This window comes from Colobus angolensis, unplaced genomic scaffold (assembly GCF_000951035.1).
Source record: "Colobus angolensis palliatus isolate OR3802 unplaced genomic scaffold, Cang.pa_1.0 Scaffold528, whole genome shotgun sequence".
Lineage (NCBI taxonomy): Eukaryota > Metazoa > Chordata > Mammalia > Primates > Cercopithecidae > Colobus > Colobus angolensis.
Window position 1 is genome coordinate 234,153 of NW_012118799.1, and position 5,419 is coordinate 239,571.

A 5,419-nucleotide genomic window follows, 5' to 3' on the forward strand; every position below is an offset into this window, starting at 1 on the left:
GGCCACGCATTCTCTTTTCTGGTGAAGGTTTTCTGACTAGTGATCTAGCAGTGCCCAGGAACTGTGGTCAATCAGAGTAAAAGTCTTCCCTCAGCCTGGAGGGCACCCTCCTGGTCTCCTCCTGTCTGACATCCCCAGACTTACTCCTTGGGTCCTTTGAGAGATGAGACACTCACCAGCTGCACCCAGGAAGCCCTGTCCCCACCCTTAGGTGAGCAGACCTCTGGCACCGGGTGGTGCCAGCCAAGTCAGCTGTACCTGGTAGACGAGCAATGGCAGGAGTGTAAATTTTAGTAAAAGTAAATATGAAAGTGAATATTTACTTTAAGTACATTTCAAGACCTGTGAATCATGCTTTTCCTGATACAGAATCCTTTAAATTCTCTTTTCCAAAATGTACCCATCTCTACAGCATCTGCATTCAATGGTAGCATCATTTTGCACATTAATTTTTTTCCAAAGCTAATCAAGGCATTACCCCAGAGGGCAGGCGTAGTGGCTCATGCCTATAATCCCAGCACTTTGGGAGGCCAAAGTGGGTGGATCATTTGAGATCAGGAGTTTGAGACCAGCCTGGCCAACATGGTGAAACCCCATCTCTACTAAAAATACAAAAATTGGCCAGGTGTGTGGTGCATGCCTGTAATTCCAGCTGCTTGGGAGGCTGAGGCAGGAGAATTGCTTGAACCCTGGAGGTGGAGGTTGCAGTGAGCCAAGATTGCACTAATGCACTCCAGCCTGGGCGACGGAGCGAGACTTCGTCTCAAAGGAGCGGGGATATTACCCAGGATGAGCAGGGAGCCCTGGGTCCTGGTGTTCGGAGGGGCAGACCCCTGTGCTTTCGAGTGAGTGAAACGCATTGACCTTCATTCCTCCTCTCGCCTGTGTATACAGCACCTTGTTCCCTCCATCCCTGTCTCAGAGCCCCAGGGACTCGCAGGTGGGAGAGACGGGGGTGTCAGCGGGCCCATCTGTTCCTGTGAGGACTGCGCAAGTCTGGCCCATGGGCCCCGAGCAGTGCAGGTGGGTGTGAGGACCTCCCGTGGATGCCCATGGGCCGCAGGTACTCCAGCCTGAGGACACGCTTTGTTCTCAAGACGTTTTTGAGATGGCAGAGTTGACATTCTACTTTTATTTCATCCTCACAAGATGTGAAAAATTCACAAATGAGACTTTTTCCTGAAATAATCAAAACTTAAGTGGAGTTAAGTAACCGAGGAGCAACAGGGACTCAGAAGGAGGTGCTCTTCCCAGAGCATCCAGCGGGCGTGCTGTTCCATGTGCCTCGTAACCCAGCTTCCCGCTCAGCAGCAGGCCTTGAGTGCACCTGGCTTACAGTAAGTGCTCAGTAAATGCATATGAATTAATAGTCATCAGAGTGCCCCTTATAAGAATGAAAAATGTGTTTATTTTCCCCCTGAGAGGGAATTCTTGTTACTTCTGGAATGAGTGCCCAGGGCGAATGGTGGTGAGTGTGCAGCCCTCACTGGTGTTTTGCTCTAATTCTGTGTGAGGGTCACCACTGCACCCCACGGTCACTAGTCACCGGTCACATCCACTTCAGGGGTGCCTGCCATAACAGTGGACCAAGCATTTGGCTACTCAGCCTCTGGAGACCAAGCTGAAACCAGACAGCAAGTTCTGGGACCACTGATGTGCATGATTTGGGGGACAGGACGCCAGCCAGAATGTGCGGGAAGGTGTGGGGATGGCTCTGGCAGAGGCAGTGTTTGGTGCCTGGGCAGTGGGTGTCCACCCTGATACCAGGGGAAGGTTATCTCCACCCCACGCACTACAGGACGCCGGGGTGAGGCCTGCGGCCACCCAAACGGAAGACCGGTGCCTGCGGCCTGCACGGGAGCGTCTGGTTGCAAAGTGGCCATCAGGGAAGTGGATGCACAGGTAGGGCTGGTGTGGCTGCAGCTCATCCCCGGGACCCTGGACCCGCGCCCCTTCCACCGGGTGCGGCCTCCAGGCCACTCGGCCTTTGGTCGAAAGGGTGTCTTTCAAGTTAGGGCAGCTCCTTGATCTCCTCTTACTGGGGGGCAGGCGGGAGGTTTCAGACAGTGAGGGATTCCCATGTCTCTTTAACGATGAGGCTCTGCTGCTGTTCACGGACTCAGACCCCACGTCTGTTGACTCCAGTCTCAGCTGCTGTAAGGCACCCCCAAAACGCGGGGTCCCGGTGCATGGGGCTCCTTTTTGTCCAGAGGAAGCTGGCAGGCATCGCCTTCCCACCTGGGGAATCCTGGTTGCCCCCAGCCCCCAGAAGGGTCAAGCCATCCAGGCTCTAGACTCTCAGCCCACTTCTCTCCAGCCCAGGCCCACCTGCTCTAGGCCACTTGAGTGTCTCAGGCACCTCATCCTCCTGCTCCGGCCTGGGTGAGCATTGTTCCCACCACCCGAATCCCAGCCTATGCCTTAGCTACTCCCTCCCACCCTCCCCAGGGGGGCTCTGACATCTGTCTGCACGGGAGGGGCTGTGCCCAGATCCAGGGGTCGCTCCACAGCCATGTCCAGCAGCTTCCTCACACCAGCTAGGAAGGGCAGCAACAGCACACGCACAAGCACACACACATGCACATGTGTACACACAGGCACACACGCATGCACACGTTTGTGTTCGTGCTAATTTTTGGGCAAAGTGATGACTGCCTACGAGACTGCTCCTCGTAGGTAAATGATTTCTCATTTATAAACAAAGTTTGCACCCAAAATGCCTTGAAATGTTTTTAATAGAATTGGTCTAGCAATCGTTCAGGATTTCAGTGATGGGCCCTCCCTGTCTGGACACTGCCAACCCACAGCTGAGGAGCATTTAAGGCACGTCATTTTGTGATTAGAATTACACAAAGTTTGATTAATATTACAGCTGCAAAATTAACATACACAATTTTCACTCATTTAAAATATTTTGTTCTGATGAAATTCTTTGCTTTCACAATAGATCAATAGTACACAGCATATTGACTCTGTAACAAAATTATTTTTGAGAAAATACAGAAGTGAGCAATAGTGATTTCCTCAATTTGCTTATAGTCTATTACAAAGTAGGCCAAAGTTCAGTATTAAATAAATAGATATCCTAATAAAAGTTTTTACAAGTTTTCCTAAGGAAATACATTCATAAGACTGTTTACCTTCTGTTTGACAGCAGTGACAGGAACGTGGGGATTCCCACTCATGACGAGTCCCTAGCACTCGGCTCCTGGCACCCACAGCCCAGGCGCGCTGCATCACCCGGTGGGGTGCAGCCTGGGCTGCTGCGAGTGAGGTTTTCTCATTGGAACTCTGGTTCCATGTTTGTGCTTAGCCTGTGTGCGGTTCTCGTAAACACAGAACGCCTGCCTGCCCACCCTGGGTGCTGAAGACTGGTCAAGGAGGTGTTGGTGAGAGTGTTGTGTTCACCATGTGGAGATCAGGTGGTGATTACCGCATCTTCTTTGCTGACTTTGGTAACTGGGTGTCCAGGGAGGAGCGACCGGCAGTGGCCAAGCTGTTGCCTGGACTCAGCTTCTGACTCTGCAGCCAGGAGTCAGATGCAGGCCCAAGGATCCAGGGGAGTTGTTCAGCACCTGGAATCATGCACTGCGCTGTGGGCCGCGCGACGCTTCTGGCTTGTTCTCCCAGGCACAGACAGGCACTTGGAAGGCAGCTTTGCTCCTCTGGTCACCCGGAGACCTCCCAGCTGTGCAGATGGGACAAACTGGGGGCCTGTGGGAACGCCCACTCATGCCTGGAAGGCCAGGCCCCGGCCTGCTCCGATGAACGTCAGGATGGTGGCTGCAGCAGGGAACCAGGGCTGGCCTTGGATCTGTCCAGCAGGGTCACTGACCGGGCAGGCTTTGCTGCATAGAGGATGGCTGCATTTTGCGCTCAGAGTTGGTTGAAATGGCTGTGAAGTGTGGACAGTGACCACTGAATCCCAAAAGTCACTGCACTTGATCTGATCCAAATACCAGTGACTGCAGTTAGGGTCGAGAGCTTCTCCGAAGCAGGGGTCATGGAGGCTTTTGTGTGGCTGAGGCTTCCCTTTTTCACAACAGTAAGAAGCTATCAATGGGAAACTCAATGTGCAATATTCAGTCAACATAAAACTCTTAAGAACTCCTCCTTACTGGTGACTGTCAACACTGGATCTAAGACGTGAATAGTCTAATTTTCCTGAGCAAGGAGCTGCGAGTCTGGCCCCTAGGAGGCGGGGTGCGGTGGCTCAAGCCTGTAATCCCAGCACTGTGGGAGGCCGAGACGGGTGGATCACGAGGTCAGGAGATCGAGACCATCCTGGCTAACACAGTGAAACCCATCTCTACTAAAAAACACAAAAAACTAGCCGGGCGAGGTGGCGGGCACCTGTAGTCCCAGCTACTGGGGAGGTTGAGGCAGGAGAATGGCGTAAACCCGGGAGGCGGAGCTTGCAGTGAGCTGAGATCTGGCCACTGCACTCCAGCCTGGGTGACAGAGCGAGACTCCGTCTCAAAAAAAAAAAAAAAGCCCTAAGAGTGTCCCACCTCCACCGTGTAGGCAGGTTTCAGGTGGGTTGGACCCTGTGGAACTTGCCCTCTGAGGGATGGATGGACTCAGAGCCCCTCCTGGGCTCCGCACCCGCGGCCTCCGCCCACTCAATGGACTGTGCCCCCCAGAACTCAGGCTGGATGATCTCCCTGCAGAGGACCAGAAGCTCTGTCTAAGGCCTCGCCCTGGGATGCTGGAAGGGGTGGGAAGGGTCCGGGTTCCAGGACAGGCCCAGGGGTCTCAGCAGGTCCTCCTTGGAGGGCCTAGAGCCTGGTAAGGGGGACGGTGCCCTGGGCCCCTCCATGCCCCCTTGGTTCGCCCTGCTTTGTTAAGGGGCCCAGAGCAGCTGCTGGGCCCCACAGTCCACTTAAGGAACGGCTGTGATTCTTGGAAAGCGCCGCCCGCCAGGCCACCTCTCACCCAGCCAGGGACCCCGGGGCGACCTCCGGGCCAGGTGCGACAGCTCAGGCCGGAGACCTCGTCTGTGGGGGACGGGCAGTGCCCGGGGCCGCCACCCTGAGACCGGGCGCGGGCAGGACGGAACCTGGAGGGGGAACGAGGCAGTTGCTGGCTCTAGGAGTCTAAATCCCCAAGCGCTGAGTAGACGGAAGACGTTCCTGCCACTTTACCTGCAGCTCAAAGACCTGGCGAGGGCCTGGAAACGGCGCTCAGCCAGGGTCGCTTGCGGGGCCGGGCCTGCAGCCGCTGCAGGTCTGGCCCTGAGTCCTGGCGCTCGGGAGGTCCCTGAGTCGGTCCCCGGGGAGAGGTGCGGGGCTCGGGGGTGGGGGCCCGGAGCCTTGGGCTGGTTTCACGCAAATCCGTTTTGGGCGAGCCTCGGTTTCCCAGCAGCGGTGGGAAAGGGCGCGAGCGGCCAGCCGTGGCGCGTGGGCCCTTCCCGCCGGCG

General features: G+C 55.4%; 1 long non-coding RNA gene across 1 annotated transcript; it reads right to left on the reverse strand.

Moving 5' to 3' along the window:
- Positions 1–2,717: 2,717 nt before the first annotated feature.
- On the reverse strand, positions 2,718–5,419 carry LOC105525295. The gene is made up of 2 exons (XR_001003887.1): positions 5,145–5,419; positions 2,718–4,032 (listed from the first exon to the last, which is right to left on the reverse strand). It is a non-coding gene; the product is annotated as an uncharacterized LOC105525295 (long non-coding RNA).